This window comes from Dipodomys merriami, unplaced genomic scaffold (genome assembly GCF_024711535.1).
Source record: "Dipodomys merriami isolate MVZ:Mamm:240054 unplaced genomic scaffold, mDipMer1.0.p SCAF_638, whole genome shotgun sequence".
Classification (NCBI taxonomy): domain Eukaryota; kingdom Metazoa; phylum Chordata; class Mammalia; order Rodentia; family Heteromyidae; genus Dipodomys; species Dipodomys merriami.
The window spans coordinates 316859-335873 of record NW_027206222.1 but is presented as its reverse complement, the minus strand read 5'-3'; the positions used below and the strand labels follow the sequence as shown (position 1 = coordinate 335873).

General features: G+C 37.5%; 1 long non-coding RNA gene across 2 annotated transcripts in view; it reads left to right on the top strand.

Moving 5' to 3' along the window:
• LOC138815317 (uncharacterized) overlaps positions 1 to 19015 on the top strand; it is a 317682-nt gene that overhangs the window by 7690 nt on the left and 290977 nt on the right. Inside the window, exon 2 of one of the 2 annotated variants that reach the window (XR_011368287.1) lies at positions 15776 to 15861. The exons of the other annotated variant lie outside the window; for it this stretch is intronic. This is a non-coding gene — a long non-coding RNA (uncharacterized lncRNA). The remainder of the gene's footprint in view (positions 1 to 15775; positions 15862 to 19015) is intronic. 2 annotated transcript variants of the gene reach the window in all.

Here is a 19015-nt window from a genome sequence, read left to right as displayed (position 1 = left end):
TAAAAATGTACATATTTACAGCAATATTAATAATGTTAAATAAAAGGGGGAACATAAAGGTGTCCAATAATATTTTAATGAGATTTAAATATACATATATATATATATATATATATACAATGGAATATCATTCCACAATAAAACTAATAAAGTATTGGTATAGTATGCACTTTGCTAAGTGAAAAACATACATACTGTTCTTCCTTTTGCATAAATACATAGGATTGGCAAATTTATAAAGACAAAAAATGAGATTTGTAGTTGCCATGGACCGAGGGAAGAGGAAGATGGCAAGGTCAATGGGAAGTAAGTTTTTAGAGGGGTTATTGAAAAGATCATGGTTGCACAACTCTATTTTACTGAGAACTATTGTCTTATACTTTATTTCATTTATTTATTTAGTTTTTGGTCAGTTGTGGGGTCTGAACTCTGGGCCTAGGTGCTGTCCCTCAGCTCTTCAGCTGAAGATAAGCGCTCTACCTCTTGAGCCGCAGTGCTACTTCCAGTTTTCGAGTGGTTTTTATTGGAGATAAGAGTCTCACGGACTTTCCTGCCCGGGCTGGCTTTGAACCGTGATCCTCAGATCTCAGCCTCCTGAGTAGCTAGGATTACAGGTGTGAGCCACCAGTGCCTAGTTCAGAGCAGTATTATTATAGCCCCAAACTGAAAAAAATCCTAAATGCCCATCAACTAGATATATCTAAAATGCAATATGTTTATTAAACAGAAGATTTTTTCAGCCAGGTACTAGTGGCTCATGCCTGTAATCTTAGCTACTCAGAAGGTTGAGAACTGTGGATTGTGATTCAAAGCCAGATCAGGCAGGAAAGTCCATGAGAATCTTACTGCCAATTAACTACCCACCAAAAGCCAGAAATAAGGCTGTGGCTCAAGTGCTAGAGCACTAACCCTGAGTATACAAGCTCAGGGAGATTGCCTAGGCCCTTCCATGCCCCAGGACTGGCTGGCACCTACACACATAAAAGATTGAACATGATTCACCAACTCAAACTACTTACACATTCTAAATGAATTTTGTATAATTGTGAAAAGATACTGTATGATTCTGTTTATGTGGTATGTCCAGAAGAGATAGAGAGTAAAATAGTACTTTACTGGATCTGGAGGTAGGAATGTAGATTAAGTATGTGGGTATGAAGAATCTTTTGGGGAGATGAAAAGTCCTAAACCAATTTATGGTAATGTTAGCATTGTTCAATAAACTTGCTAAATTAAAAAAAAATTGTATCCTTGAATGCCTGGTGCTGGTGGCTCATGCTTGTAATCCTAGCTACTCAGCAGGCTGAGATCTGGGGATCCCGGTTCAAAGCAAACTCTGGCAGGAGAGTCCATGAAATTCTTCAATTAACCACCAAAAATTTTAAAAAGTGGATAGTGGAGCTGTGGCTCAAGTGGTAGAATGCTAGCCTTGAGCACAAAACCTCAGGAACAGCACTCAGTCCCTTAGTTCAAGCCCCAGGGCACGTGCGCGCATACACACACACACACACACACACACACACACACACACACACACAAAGAAATTAAAATAAGTACATTGTATACTTGAAATGGGCAATATGTTAAACACAGCAAGATAAGGACACAATACATGGAAATTATACTCGATTTTGCTGTAAATTTAGAAGAATAATAACAGATAACCAACAAATTAAATCTTTTCTCTGATTTTATCTATTTTGGGTGGCCAGATTCCTTGACTGTCCAAGACTTTCTATTTATTTGAGAAAAATAAATATGGATTGAGGCTGATACTATGCAAATATGTTGAAAAATAAAAGAAAAATGCTGTAAGAACATCATTTTATTCTCTAAAAATGTCACTAGCCTCTACCAATTTCTAAATTCCTTGGATCTTCTTCATTTTGGCAATTTCTTTGTAATTCACATCATTTAATGTGACTGTTGGTGACTCAAAATTTTTTCTACTAAGATTATTTTCCAGTATTCTAGGTATTGTTTCCATTTGGTTTATAGTAAAGCTTTGGATTCTCAGAATTGAAATATTTTTACTGTGCAATAAGCTCATAGAAATAACTTTTAGAACAAAGTCTCATGTTTCTGTATTGAAAATTAATTTGGATATAAGAACATCTTATTAGATTTTTTCGCTAAAGATAAGATCCTTCTACTGGTTATACTTATTTACTCATTCATGAAGGTGAACAATCAATACTTATTGAATATTTTTTTTAGCCCAGTATTGAGCTAGATCTCTGAGAATATATCAGTAAACACCACAACAAAAGAAAAGAAGCAAGGCAATTTTACAAGATAGGAAGTAATGTGATAAACAGTGGCCAAGGGACCTCTCATAGACAGGCTGATAAAAGAAGACTCTGTGGGAAGGTGACATGACCTTAAAGCTCACAGGTGAAAGGAAACAACTCATGCAAGGACCTGGAAAAACATTTCTGGCTAAGGGAGTATAAAAAGAAAAAAAAACTGTAGAAGAGATTGTAGCTGCAGTGTTTCTGCAAATATAGCAGGAGCGTGATGTTGGAGCATGGTAGTGCATGGACATAATATGTTTTGTAGGTTATAGAAATAGGGGCTTTAGCATAATTGGGAAAGAAAAGTTGTTTAAGGAGAAAGGTATGATTTTTAAGTAGGGGAAGAGTCAACAACTGGGTTTGTATTTTAGAAAGTTCTGTCTATAATGGAAAGTAGAATGGGACAGGGGATGTAGTTAAAACAAGAAGACCAACTAAAAGGTGTTTGTCCTCTTAGGAAGAGAGAAAGTGCTATCTTAGAACACATAGCAATAGAGATGGAAACAATAAGTAGATTTAAGATTTAAGTAGTACTTTTAGTACTTTTTATAGTGTGGGGGGGTTAAGATTAGAAATATCAAACAGGATTTTTAGATGTTTAATCTCAAGGACTAAGATGATAATGGCAATAATGGCACCATTTGCTGAGAATAGGGACAATTAAAAGTAACAAGTTTTGGAAGAGAAAAAAATCAAATGTTCTGTTTTGAATAGGTCAAATTCAGATTCCCAAGTAGTCATTACAGAAGAATATCAAGTAGCCAAATGTCAGTGAGTCTTGCCTGTAATCTTAGCTATTGAAGAGGCTGAGATCTTGAGGATTGTGGTTCAAAGCCAGCCCAGCAGGAAAGTCTGTGAGACTCTTATTTCTAAACAAAAAAGCTGAAAGTGGAAGTGTTATTCAAGTAATAGAGCACCAGCCTTGAACACAAAAGCTTTGGAACAGCGCCCAGGCCCCGTGTTCAAGCCCCAGTATTGGCACAGAAGTAGGAAGTAGGCAGTTATATATGTAAATGTAGAACTTAGAGAAAAGGTTAGGAATAAGCACATATGTTTGAGAATTACTGGTTCTAGGTCAATATTGAAATCCATAATTTTATTCTCTGGAGAATATTACCTAGGGAGAGAAAAATGGCTTAGCTGTAAATTCTAGGGCTTACTAACATTTAAAAGACAACTGGAAGAAAAGCAAAGGAATCCAATTTTGTGTGTGTGTGTGTGTGTGTGTGTGTGTGTGTGTGTGTGTGTGTGTGTGTGTGTGTGTGTGTGTGTGTGTGTGTGTGTGTGTGTGTGTGTGTGTGTGTGTGTGTGTGCGCACGCGTGTGCACCAGTACTAGGTCTTGAACTCAGGGAAGCACTCTCATTTTGGTTTCTATCCCTTTGCTTTTGTTTGCTCAAGATGAGCATTCTACCACTTGAGCTACAGCAATTCTTCTATCTTTTTTTTTTTTTTTTTGCTGGTGAATTGGAGCTAAGAGTCTCATGGACTTTCATGTCTGGGCTGGATTCAAACCTCAGTCCTCAGATCTCAGCCTTCTGAGTAGGATTACAGACATGACTACCAGCACCTGGCTTCCAAATTTTGAATTAAGTGGAAGAAAGTTATTCAGAGCTTTATAATAAATTTATATAAAAGCTCTACATTGCCCAATGTGTTTACACATCATTGTCAACTTTCATAAATCTGATCAGTGGCAAGACTTGATTAGCAATGAATACCAGAGCAGAAGGCTGATTAGAAATGATTCTTCTATACACACTAATAGAGGACAGTAAAGAAGAGTAAGAAATGAACAATAGCCTTGCTTCTTTTAAAAAAATGTATGATTATTTTAAGATTATATTAATATATGATATATCTCTTTATTGAGAGTCTTTTGGAGGACAGCCTTTGACATCTTATACCCACAGATGAGAGCACTTAGTTTACTTCATCCTAATGGTATTTCTGGACCCAGTGCAAGTATTTCCTCATTTTAAAAAAGAAATTGACAATCTAGATTTTGTTGTGAAGTAGCACATTTTAAATATGTTGATTCATTCCTCAAAGAAACACAATGTTGGCCAGACAAAGCATTGGAAATTCTACCATAAAGCATATGAGCATAATGAGAGCCTTATAGAACTGGCCATCAGAAAAAAAAAATGTTGCAGGGCGCTGGTGGCTCACGCCTGTAATCCTAGCTACTCAGGAGGCTGAGATCTGAGGATCGCCGTTCAAAGCCAGCCCGGGCAGGAGAGACCGTGAGACTCCTATCTCCAATAAACCACCAGAAAACCGGAAGTGGTGCTGTAGCTCAAGTGGTAGAGCGCTCGCCTTGAGCTGAAGAGCTGAGGGACAGCGCCCAGGCCCAGAGTTCAAGCCCCACGACTGACAAAAAAGCCCCACGACCGACAAAAAAAAAAAAAAAAATGTTTTTCTAACATTAATCTTAAAAAAAAAAAAGGCCCTAAACCTCATCATTTAAATGTTAATTGAAGGGTTAAGAAAGAGTAATAGAGAGTAAACTTGCTCAAAGTACATTATATCTGTGTTGTAAATATCACAATGAAGTCACTGTGTAAAATTAATTTGCACTAACATTTTATTTTTATTTATTTTTTTGTTGGTGGTGGGGCTTGAACTCTGGGCTTGGGCGCTGTCACTGCTAGCTCAAGGCTAGAACTTTACCACTTGAGCCACAGTGCCACTTCTGGTTTTCTAGTGGTTTATTGGAGATAAGAGTCTCAGGGACTTTCCTGCCCGGGCTGGCTTTGAACGGCGATCCTCAGATCTCAGCCTCCTGAGTAGCTAGGATTACAGGCGTGAGCCACTGGCATCTGGTTTAACATTTCATTTTTAAAAACTAAACTTCAATTGTCCTGTATCAGGCACAATAATTAGAATTTTATGGGACACTACCGTTAACTAAATCCTATGGCTCATGAATATGTTAGATTGAACAATATGTTACTGATAATTAAGCATTTTTAATCTACAAAAATAAACATGAAATTCATGTGGCTCAACCTGATAGGTTGTTTTATCAATCTGTTGAGCTTGAGAAGTATGATGAGCCAGGTAGTGATGTGCTGAGCTATATTAGGGTCTGCAAAAAACAAAACAAAAACAAAACCCAAAACCCAAGAATGTTCCCCTGTGTTGGATAATACAAAAAGGAAATTAGCCAGAAGGCTCTAGCCAGAGGACAGGCACTTATGGGATCCAATCATGACTTGACTTTTTTCCTGTCAGAGCAGCGGGTAATTTGATCTGAGCTTTTGTTCCAAGGGACTCTCACCTAGTACATTCTCATTTTCTTTAAGAGGCTCATAGGCCCATAGGTCCACTTATAGATTCTGATGGATCTGAGTGATTTATATGTATGAGGACCTTAATTAAGCCTTCTGTATTTTTATAGTAATGTAACTTTGAGATAAACAGCTTACATTCAAGGCAAAAAAAAAAAAATGAGACTCTTCCAACACGTACCCACATTTCTTTCTTTCTTTCTTTTTTTTAACCCAGGAAAGGTAACTGAGTTTAGCATCAACCAAGCATAAAATGGAGCTATTCACCAACTTCTTCAAATCAAAGTGCAAATCATTCATGCATACCAGGTGTAGGGTATTTACAATGATTATCTCATTAGTTTAAAGTGGGCCTTATAGTAATCCAAAAGGTAATTTTCCCCTAATCCCTTAGGTAATTAATTCTAAGCTACAGCTAATGCATGCAATCCAGATGAACATTGATTCCAGGCTAGCTTACTTGTTGTACACAAGTCCTAAACCATTTGTTCACTGCAATACATGGTGCTTATGCATGTAGTATACATTGAAAGCACGTGAATGTTCTTGTATAGATTAAGGATAGTAAAATTAAGATTGAATTCAAGAAATATAAATGTTTAGTACACATTTGTTGAATAAGTATAAATATGTATTGGATGCTTACTGTGTAAAAATCCCTTGGTGTAACAGAAGTATGGAAATATATAATTGGAGAGTGTGTCCATTTCATTAAAAATAGACTCAAGTTAAAAATGAGTATAGTAGGTCTTCCAAAAAGGCTAAAAGTAGATAAGTCAGAGCCCTATTTTATATAATCTGAAATTGGGGTTTTCTCTGGCACATGGTTATTATTGTGCATTCCAAGTTGTGTAGCAACACAGTGGTTTTAAGAGAACAGTAAAAACAGGATCAGTATTACGATTTTACAGTTCAGAGAATAAACCATCTCTTAGATTAAATAACTTACAGAAAAGGCCTTAATTGATCTTCAATACAACAATAGAAAGTAGAAGGAAAAATGAAAAAGTTGTCCATGAAGGATATTAAATGAAGAAAAACCCAGCTAAAACTTAACTAGGAAAGAGTCTGGGTAGAGCTGAGAGTATATAGTGGACGTGGTAGCTAACATCCAAGTTGTTATTTAAAATGATCTCAACCTCCTGGTACATAATCTCCTTCCATATCATATCAGGGTCACATATAGAGCCTAATAAATAGGTCACTTCTGAACTTGGTTATAAAAATTGGGTCTTCCCTTTCTCAGATCACTCATTTTTGGAGAAAGTCAGGTTCTATGTCATGAGACCCTCAGGAAGCTCTACAGAGATGCCCGCCTGGTGAATTACCAGATTTCTAGTCAAAAACAAAAAAGGAATTGGGAACTATAGGCAATAGTCATGAGCATTAGCTTCAAAGTTATTCTCCAAACTCATCTTCCTACCCCTGGATTCCTTATTCCTTAGACATGAGATAATCTATGCCTGGAGTTTTGAGGCGTAAAGTGTTGGGCTAATTTGTTGGGCAGCAGACTATTACAATCAATACTCAAATTCCAACCTGCTGTGCAGCCAAGGTGTAGGCATGTAGGCATGTGTTATAAAATCCACTAAGTACATTCTCCCATCTTATGGTTTGACTATGGCATGTTCTCTGCAAAGGCTCATGTGTTGAAGGCTTGTTCCACAGGCAGTAGTGCCATAGACAAGTGATTGTACCATGAGGGCACTACCTTCATTTGTGGACCAATCTGTTGATGTGTTTAAACAGGCTATTAGAGGGTAGGACATACTTGGAAGAAGTAGGTGACTTGAGGCATGCTCTGAAGGGTTAATGTTGTACCTACCCACCCCTATTTTTTCCTCACTATCATGAGGAGAGAAGCCTTCCTCTGACATGTCCTTTCAGGTTTTGCCTTACCCAAGTCCAGAAATGAAGGGGTCAAATAACCATGGTTTAGAATCTCTGCAACCACGAAACAAACCAAACAGTGAACAAACCAAAACAAACCAATAGTAAAGTCCACCAACCCTATTATCTATGGAAATATTTAAGAGTTACGAAGATATTTTTTTTCACATCACTCTCATCATTTATGGAAATACTTTAATGATCTTAAATCATTAATCTTTAAATTATGGCCATCTAATTTTATGATGAAGTTTTGTAACATTTTAGATTTAGAGAAATCTCAGTGAGAAATGGTTGAAATAGAAAAATCTCCATCCAATGATAATAATAGAAACCAATTTGTAATATTCACTCAGTATAGTATAGCACATTCCTTAACATTTGCAGATAAACTTTCTGGGTTAGACACCTGATTCATTCATTCTAGTTTAAATTCTGTGGTAAATTTTTGCTAGTAGCCACATATAAACTTTTCATAGATGGTCAGTTTGTGTAATAAAGAAAAAAATCCTGATTCTTGACTTTATTTAATCATGATAGGGAATATCAGTTAAGAATTATATTAGAAAAAGATTTATAAAAGTAATTATAATTGATTAATTTATAGTCTTTTTCTGATAGGTATCTTTTTACAGGAATAACTTCAAAATGTTTTTTAACATATACAGTAAAAATGTTACTATACTGGAACCTAGTTCTTATATTTTTAAATTATATTTTAAGATCTACCTACAGAATTCTATTGTCTATAGAGATCATTTACCTTCTCCTTTACAATCAGTGTTTTTCTTTGCTGTGAACCTATGTTGATTGTAAAAACAAAACCAAGAAAACTGAGGGAACAAATGGGGTTGGGAGAGATGGAGGAAGCTGCTGAAAAAATGTGACATGGATCAAGATAGATTGTACTTACAAAGTGACATGTTGAATTGAAATCTCTTTGTACAACATCTTAAAGATAAAATAAGGGGTCTGTGTTGGAGTGTGGCCTTAAGATCTTGCTCCTGCAAGATCTTGCTCCTCTCAATCTCTCACTATTCAGGTAGTTATGGATTTTTATTCCTACTATTTATTTATTTATGTATGCATTTATTTATTTATTTTACAGCCTCACTCTGACTAGGAAATCAGTCTAGTGTTCAAGTTACAACCCTCAGACCTTCCCCCCCCCCCACCTTTTTTATATTTTCTTTTTGTGATAAGGTCTCCATAACCTTGTCTAGTCCAGTCTGGAACTCGAGCTCCTCCTGTCTCTCCTTCCCCAAAAGCTTGGGTTATACAAATATACCACAGCATCCAAAAACCAGGAGAATAGTTTCTCAGACACTAGTCACACTGTTTCCAGAAATTTCCAAGTTTCCCTACTTCAGTGCTTTTGCTATTCTGATTTTCCTTATAGTTTTTTCCCAACCCTTCAATTTTCAGTAGCACTTTTTCTTTAGGTAAACCAAAATTCTTCCTCAATTTATTCTCTCACATATGTAGAGAAATTTTTTCCTTCCAGGGATAATTCTATATTTATAATGTCATTCACTGGCCATACACAATTATCAATACAAGCAGACTGGCCAAGGGAAGCCAATAAGAAGCATATATGTCTGTCCCTACCACGTACCAAATAAGTTTAAGGCTCTTATAGTCTGCAGTCCAGACATTCCCTTCATGCAAGATCATCCTTTTTTTCCCTTTTTCCAAGCTGTAATATTTGTGTAGTGTTTTGCTTTTTTATTTTCTATCTTCCATACAATGTTAAATAGGGAGAGGGCCCTTTTGGCTATTGTTATGTCTCCCAATTTCCAGAACAATAATCACTTCCTACATTCTACAGAGTGAATGAGTGAATAAAATAGTACTCACTATATATATATATATATATATATATATATGTACATACATATATATGTACATACATATATATATGTACATACATATATATATATATACACATATATATATTCATGCATCTTTCAAGTCAACTGTGTACATATACCAGACCTGGGGCTTGAACTCAGAGCCTGCGTATTGTCTCTAAGCTTTTGTGCTCAAGGCTAGGGCTCTATCACTTGGGCTACAGCTCCACTTGAAGCTTTGTGATGAATAATGGGAAATAAGGGTCTCATGCCCAGGCTCACTTTGAACTGTGAACCTCAGATCTCAGCTTCCTGAGTAGTTAGGATTACATGTGTGATCTTCAGGCACCTGACAATCAATCTGTGTGTGTGTGTGTGTGTGTGTGTGTGTGTGTGTGTGTGTGTGTGTGTGTGTGTGTGTGTGTGTGTGTGTGTGTGTGTGTGTGTGTGTGTGTGTGTGTGTGTGTGTGTGTGTGTGTGTGTGTGTGTGTGTTTGCTGGTCCTGTGGTGTGAGCTCTGGGCCTAGGCCTGGGCACTATCCCTCAGCTTTTGTGCTCAAAACTAGTGCTCTTTTTTGAACTCATTTGAGCTACAGCTCCCCTTCTGGCTTTTTTTTTTTTTTAATTTTTATTTTATTTTATTTGAGAACATACTGTACAGAGGGGCTACAATTACATGGGCAGGATAATGCATACATTTCTTACCAAGCATTGCAGCCTCCTCCTTTGTTTACCCTTCACCTCCCTTCCCTGCCTCCCCCCTCCCCCCACCCAATTATACCCCCCTCCCCCCACCCAATTATACCCCTCTCCCCCCCCACACCGACATTGTAAAGCTGGTTTTGACATGACATTTTGTACTTCTCATTGTTGCAACAGGTCCACCTGAATCCTTAAACGACTTGTTTGTCCCCATCTCCTCCACATGTTATACTGACATCAAATATAGTGAAAGCGGGGGTTACACTGTGGGGGAGGGACATACAAAGCAACAAAGAAATAATCTTATAAATGCGTTAGAAACACATGCATGAAAGAAATGAAAACATTAAAATACATATTTAAGGGTTCATTTTCCTAACATCACATTATCTGACCTTTTCCGCTTGACTCATACCTATACTAGATATTGCAAATAAGGGAAACCATGGGACCTATGCTTCTTTGGACCTGGCTTACTTCACTTAATATAATTTTTTCCAAACCTTTCCATTTCCTAACAAATGGGGAAATGTCATTCTTTCTGATGGAGGCATAGAATTCCATTGTGTATATATACCACATTTTCTTGATCCATTCATCTACTGAGGGGCATCTGGGTTGGTTCCATATCTTAGCTATGGTAAATAATGCTGCAATAAACATAGTTGTGCTGGTAGCTTTAGTGTGGTCTTGTTTGTAAACATTTGGGTAAATGCCCAAAAGTGGGATTGCTGGATCATAGGGGAGATCTAGACACTCTGAAAACATTACAGGATGGAATAGGAGAAACCCTAGGTCTCCTTGGCTCAGGCCAAAACTTTCTGAATAGAGACCCAGAAACACAACAAATCAAAGAAAGGTTGGACAAATGGGATTGCATAAGATTGCAGAGCTTCTGCAGGGCAAATGACATAGCTGGCAAGATCAATAGAAAGCCCACCGATTGGGAGAAGATCTTTACTAGCCATACAACGGACAAGGGTCTCATATCTAAAATATACTTGGAACTCAAAAAATTAAACCACCCAACAACAAATCCTCAAAGAAACAACTGCCCAATAAATAAGTGGGCGAAAGACTTAAAGAGAAGCTTCTCTGAAGAAGAAAGAAGGATGGCCAATAGACACATGAAGAAATGTTCAACATCCCTAGCCATAAAAGAAATGCAAATCAAAACAACATTGAGATATCACCTCACTCCAGTTAGAACAGCAAAAATCAAGAACTCTAACAACAACAGATGCTGGAGGGGATGTGGACAGAAAGGAACCTTACTTCATTGTTGGTGGGAATGTAAACTTGTTCAACCACTTTGGAAAGCAGTATGGAGGTTCCCTTCTGGCTTTTTTGGTGGTTAACTGGAGATAAGAGTCTCATAGGCTTTACTGATCAGGTTAGCTTTGAACTACAATCCTCAGGTCTTAGCTCCTAAGTAGTTAAGTTTATAGGTGTGAGCCTCCAGCACCCAGAAATCAATTATTCTCTTTCCTCTGCTCCTCCTCCTCCTCCCCCTTCCCCTCCTCCCCCTTCCCTTCCTCCTCCTCCCCCTCCTCTCCCTCCTCCTCCTCCTCCTCCTCCTCCTCCTCCTCCTCCTCCTCCTCCTCCTCCTCCTCCTCCTCCTCCTCCTCCTCCTCCTCCTCCTCTTCTTCTTCTTCTTCTTCTTCTTCTTCTTCTTCTTCTTCTTCTTCTTCTTCTTCTTCTTTCTTACTTTCTTTCTTTCTTTCTTCTTCAATATGCCTAAACCCACTGCTTCAGAAAAAAAAAAAACAGTTGTTTTATGACACTGTTGGTTTTCAAAATGTTTCTAGGATTCTTCTTTTGAAATTACTAGCTTTACTATAGCTTGTGACATTTTTTCCCATCATATGTGCATAAAATTATGTGTGTGTGTTGTTGTACAGTAAAAAAAAACAAAACAAAACAGAGAAGCCACATTTTGAGAGGTTGAATCGGGGAGCCTTTATTAAAAGGCCGGCATCAGCAGATGAACTCCTGTCCCAAAGATCTGCAGCAAATACACTTAACACTGTCAGAAAACTGAGCCATGAGAGCCAGAGAAGAAAGAAAAAAGCAGAAAAACAATACCAACAAACCAGATCAGCTCCAGTGGAGAGCTGAAGTGGGTGGGACACCATTGTGACTGGAGAAGAAGCAGGAGACAGGCAACAGGGCATGAACGTGAAGATGTGTGAGGTAACATGGTGTAATGGCACCTGTGCTGGTCCAGGACTAAATGGGGTCAGGTCAGGAGGTAGGGTCACAGGGAGCTTGAGAGTTCAGGAGACCCAAAACTGGCTGGTCCGGTAACCTATTGTCCAAGTCTCTAGGAATTCAAGCAAGCCCATCACCTAGAAGGTGGGGCTTCTTTGCGTCCACCACCAAGACAAGATGACACCAGTTAAACCCAAATACCCTATCACATGGCCAAGATGGCACCGGTTAGATTCAGCATCCCTATTCAGTATGTGTCTGTGTGTGTAGTACTTGGGATAGAATTTAGGAGGGTTTCACAAGCTAAGCTAGCATGTTATCACTTCATTATGCCACCAGCCCTTTTATTTCTATTTTATTCTTCAGTTAGGATTTACTAATTTTGTCCATTCCAAACCTTGAACTCACAATCTCATGCCTCTATCTTCTGAGTAACTGGGACTATGGACATGTCCATAGTCTACCATGTCTATTTTTGTCATATTAATTTTTTATGGATGCTGGTTCCAGAGCTTGAACTCAGGGTATAATGTTAATTCTTAATCAGAGTTGTGCAAAAATGAAATCTAAATCTATACTGTGTGGAGTGTCACATCAGTGGATTTGGAAATGACAATTTATATTCCTCAAGTCTATATATAGAGAGTGAGCTTGTTCATTAAGAGAACTGTCATGTATCTTTCTAACGTATTTGGAAATCTGAATGCATTGCTTCTGGGATTGAAATACTTAGGGATGTGAAAAAAGGAAAACCATAGATGGCTCTAGTCTGATATCTGTATCACAGATTTCTTTGCAGTCAGCATGTAAATATGTAAGAAATGATTCAAAATGGACCTCTCACCCAATCCTACTCTAACACCTACACCTTTGTGTTACTGGTAAGTTATTTGAACTAGCCAAGCTTTAGCTTCTCACCTGCACAATTATCTGTTGCACTGGTTTTTGATGAGCTAGTGAAGATAATGTAATTGTGTGTGCTCATCCAAGTGCTATGTGTGTAACAGTCTGTCAATGAATAGTAGCTGTATGTATATGACCATATAAGCTGATGCTAAGTGAAATGAACCCCAAGATAGTGTCGTAAGGTAAATCATCCCAGAAGCCACATTTTAAAATATAGAATATTTTAAAATATAGAATATTATACAGTTAACAGGCTGCAGGCTGCCAGTTGTTACAAAGGCCTGCAGCATGCAAATACACATAACACAGCTAGGAAACATGCTAAAGAGGAAAGAAATAACAAGAACAATACCAACAAGCCAATTCAGCTCCAATGGAGAGCTGAATTGGGCTGCCATGATGACTGGAGACAGACAGGAGACAGGAGACAGGGCACAGGACAGGATCACAGAGACACATGTGGCATGGTCATCTTGCGGCTAGGCAGGCGCAGGGGGCAGATCCTCAGGAAATTCCCAGTCCCAGGCACTGGACTGACAGATACAGTAACCTATCAGCCAAGTGCCTGCCCCTGTCTCCAGGGGTCCCGGGCATGCCCATTACCTGGGAGGCAGGTGATGGGAGGAGGTGGTTCCTTCCCCCAGCATGAAGAGAAGATGCCAGAGCCTACAATCCACCATATGGCCAGACCTGGCCTCCTTACTCAATAGGCACACAAGAGATTTTATCTTTCTTGCTGTTCTTTTTAATGTACTTATAATGTAGCATACGATTTTTTTTTTTTTTTTTTTAGTTTCTTTGTATGTCCTTCCCCTATGGTACAACTCCTATTGTCACTGTATTTGATTCCGGTGCCCTGAAGCTTGTATATACATTTTTCTAATTTGGGGAGGGGAAGGGAAATAACAAAATGTTGAAATAAGGATACAGAATGACTCATTGTAACAACAAGATGTACAAGACACTGTGCTGAAAACGAACTTTACAACTTTGGGCGGGGTGGATGGGAAATGGACTCATTACTTTGTTCATGTAACTGCAACCCCCTGTATAGCATCTTTACAATAAACTCTCTCTCTATATATATACATAAATATATATGAAAATAGTAGCTGTTATCAATAATAAAATCACATATTAGTTCAACTTCCTATATCCCCATCCCACCCTCTTATAGCTAAGGAATTAGAAACTTGGTGGTTTTCTGAGAATAAAGACTGCTATTAAAAAGCCCAAATTTGAAATTGAAATCTCCTGGCTCACAGTCCAATTCTTTCTATTTTGACACATAGAACAAGTCTCAGCTTGCAGAGTGTAACAAGGAAGCTCATTTCATGGCTATAAGCTAGGCAGAAAGAAATGTGGCATGTAGACCTCCTAATGAAAAGTAAACAGAAAGACCTTTTAGTCCTTTGGTTGCAAATCACAATCCTTTTGTGCAAATTGAATTCATTTTGTTATTGCTTGAAGGATAAAATAGATTCTATTACCATTCTCCATCACTATTTCCCCATTTTCCTTGCTTTGAATGTATTCCATATCTTAGAATTAGAACAGGACACTTTGGTTGATCACAATAGCCAATGAGAAGTTATAAGAGAAAGAAATAAAAATAACTTACACTGAATGCAAAAAAAGAAGTAAAAAGAAAAAAAACTTCTAAAGTTGTAGTAATATTGAAAATTGTCCATAAAATTAGACTGCAGAGTATTTGTGGCCATACATATATCATGTATAACCTTTGTAATGATTTTATATAGCCTAGCCTTCCAGGAAAAATAATTTTAATAACATAAAATCGGTTGAGAACAATTTGAGGTAAATCTGAATTTTTAATGAGTATGTTCTATTAGGTGTTTTTTTTTTTACAACTACTGATTATATCTTTTACTAATAGAATTTGACCTGAGGGAAATGACTTTACAAAATATTAAGAAAGATATTTTTTACATGGTTCTTTGTGATTATCTGGTGTCTAATTAGGAAGAGCCAAACTTGTAACAGTTATGCTTTCGCCAAAGATAAGGTGGTGGAATGGAAATATAACCTAAACTTCTTCACTTTCCCATCTTTCAAAGAATGAGATACCTTTTGTCTTTATAAAAAGGCTCCCTATTTTCACCAATGTTGAGAAAGAAGAAATTATCCAGCTCTAGTAGACTTTTAGGATAATAAACATACATGATCACAAAAGAAGCACACGAGACATCTTATTATTAAGACATTAAGTATACAGAACAACAACAAAATGAATATTGAACGCTGATCAGAGATGTGACAGTTCACATTAAAAAGGAAACTTCAAGCCAAGCACTGGTGTCTCACACTTGTAATCCTAGTTAGGAGGCTGAGATCTGAGCATCAAGGTTTGAAGCAAGCCCAGACAGGTAAGTCTTTAAGACTCTCATTCTCAATCAACAAACAAAAAATAGGGAAATGGAGCTTTTGCTCAAGTGTAGAGTGCTAGCTTTCAGCAAAAAAAAGCACAAGGACAGTGCTCAGACCCTGAGTTATAGCCCGAGGATGGGCTATAAAATAAGAAATTTTATAAAATAATAACATATTTTCAACAGAAACTCTAAAACTCATGTCTACATGGTTATTATATCTATATGTCCCTCTTCTTTTCTAGAATTGCTGTATTTTCTTCCTTTAATATTGCATCCAGTATACTAGTAAACATGCTACAGTCTGGAGTTTTCTCTGCTGCAATATGTTGTAAGTTAATAAGTATTCTTATTGATATTTTTTAAAAGAGGCTACATATTTTCTTCAAGTTGCATGTTTTGCAGATTGTACCCTAAGCTACACTTTTTCTAACTTGTCCAAAGGTCCTGTGTGAGCTGGGACAGCTCCAATTTAGCCATATTTAAAAATAACACAGTAACATGGCCTAAAACTGTTTTGCAAGAATTTACATACACAAATTTGTAAGAAAAAAATTAACCGTACATGAAAACTTCCAAACTTCAATCAGTAGTGAATTCACTTTACTCATTCAAAAATACAATGCAGCTATTCAATGCATACAATAAAGGAATAATGTCACTAATAATCGAATAAATAAGAAACTTCAGAGGGAATTGGATCAACAGTAAAGGGAATTTAACCCATTGTTATATGCTATGACTGGATGATTATATTCATAGTGTTGTGATAAGCTATTAATGTATAATACTACACATTTTACATTGATTGTTGCAAACTTGCCTCGTGTTCTCTGAAGAGGTATTGGGAAAAGCTGGTTTTCTCACAACCATATGGTTAGTTCCTGGCCCTATTGTTTTCTATTTATCTGTTGAAGTTACCCTATGCTGGCTGTTTGCCTTTGTAGTGATTGTTAGGTTCAATAGATGGGTCCTTTTGAGTGGCTGCTCAAACTCATTAGACCTCCATACCTACCTCAAGCAGCATTAACAGGCCAATGTATTTAAAATAAACGAATTTCCTTAATGTACTGCATTGTAACACTTTTCTTGTGTGTCTTCTGTATGCATTCTCTATTTTTATGACCAGAAGTATTTCAGAGCTTTTCAGTGAATAGCCAAATCCTTTCAATATCATCCTTTTTAGAAATCATGGAGGTTAGTACTTTGTGTGTTAATCATGTCAGTCTAACCATTCACAGATTAACAAATCTGTGAGAAAGGATTCCAGACATATCAAGCTTCACTTTTAATTAAAGATATCTTCCCCTCCCCTCCCCCAAAGTCCTGGGGCTTGAACTCTGGGCCTAGATGCTTTTCGTGAGCATTTCTATTCAAGGCTAGTGCTCTACCTCTTGAGATAAAGCTCCACTTCTGACTTTTTGTGGTTAATTTGAGACAGGAGTCTCATGGACTTTTCTGTCCAGTCTGGCTTCAAATGGAGAGCCTTAGATCTTAGCCTAGGATTACAGACATGAGCCACTGGCACTTGGCTACTTAAAGATACCTTTAAGATTCCCTCACTCTTGATGAAGAGGGTATTATTGATATAGGCTAGTCATATTATATATTTGGAACTCTTAGTGTCTACCAGAGTTACTGACGAAGTTTGTTATAGTACTGTTGAAGAACTTGTCCATTACTGTGTTAATTGCCTTTGTGTTGCTTGACAAAATACCTGACATAAAAAAACTGAAGGCAGAAAAGATTTAGTGTACTGTTTCCAAAGTTTGAATTCATGGTCCTTGGCTCTGTGAAATCTGAGCCACTGATGGAAGTGGGAGAAGGGGCAAAGGTTATTTACGTTTTGGTGGATAGGAAATGATTTCATCAGAAGGGACCTGTGCAAGGTTGTTACTTTGAGCCACCTCCTCTAGCCAGGCTATGCTTCTACTGTTTCCATTTCCTCCAAATATATTCAAATTTTGAAATTACCAATAGGTTAAATAATTGATTAGATCAGATTCTATATGATTTAATTGTCTCTGGAAATTCCTCACAGAAACATCCAGAGTTGTGCCTTTACTAATGGCTTAGGTGTCCCTCAATCCCATCAATTCAACAGACAAGAAAAATCATCACAATCACATTTTCTCTTTTCCATTTTAGCCCCAAAGGAACATAATTTCAATTTCTAGTAAAGGGTTCGAGTCAATTAGCAAATCACATTACATCGTCACAATGATTTGTTCAGAGAACACCATATGATCAGAATGGAGCCAGTGAAACACTGATATTTTTTTTGAGAAATACTGGGGAAAAAGCTCTTTTTAAATATAATGAACATGAATGATGAAAAGTGGAATTTAAATGATGTCCTATGAATAGAGATGTAACATAAATGATGAAAGAATAACTAGAGATTAATTTTAAGATCACTATTAGAAAGCGGGTCAGACACTGTCTGTGGCAAGGTGGAGAGGTAGGAGCTTTCGAATTGCATGGTCTTGTCTGAGTTCTTGGGTCTAGCTGCCCCAAATTAATTTTATACATTGGGATTTTGTTTCATTTTATAAGCAATTAATGCTCATTTTATTTTTAACTATTTAATATTGGAACAACAGACTAATGGCATTCAGTTAGAATGAAGAAAAACAGGGGAAATGGCTAATGGCATCTTTTCAGAGATTGGAATCTGTCTTTGCTCTCCAGCAGCTACCTCTGTCTCTCTGAGAAGACTTTGAAAGGTTCTGAAGCTACTCTTAGGCTAATTCTCATTCTTGTATGGACAGGGAATGTGGGCAGACTCGGTGATTAGATTATCCCTCATAGATCATCCCCTTGCAAATAGAATTCCTCTGCATGGTTGGAATCATCATGAGTGTCTGAAGTGACTGAGGTGTCTGAAGTGACAAGTCTGGGTGTCTTGTATAAAGATTAGGTAAACTGGAATAAAGCTATTAATGATGGTTGCAAATGGACAAGGTGCAGTTTTTCATTGGATAAAATCTTTCATAAAGTACAATAAATAATACGCTCAGTATCAAGTTCAGAAGTTACCAGATAATGTTAGTCTCCTACAGTTGGGTCTATCCTTTTCTTTTGTTTTTTCCTTTCCTTTCCTTTCCTTTCCTTTCCTTTCCTTTCCTTTCCTTTCCTTTCCTTTCCTTTCCTTTCCTTTCCTTTCCTTTCCTTTCCTTTCCTTTCCTCTCCTCTCCTCTCCTCTACCTCTCCTCTCCTCTCCTCTCCTCTCATTTCCTTTCCTTTCCTTTCCTCTCCTCTCCTCTCCTCTCCTCTCCTCTCCTCTCCTCTCCTCTCCTCTCCTCTCCTCTCCTCTCATTTCCTTTCCTGTCCTGTCCTTTCCTGTCCTGTCCTTTCCTTCCCCTCCCTCCCTCTCTCTCTGTTTTTTTTTTTTGGGGGGGGAGTGTTCATCTTTTCAAAGTGGTATGTGAAAGAAGAAATTCAAAAAAGAAAATATATGTTTCAGAAGGATGACAATGTCAACT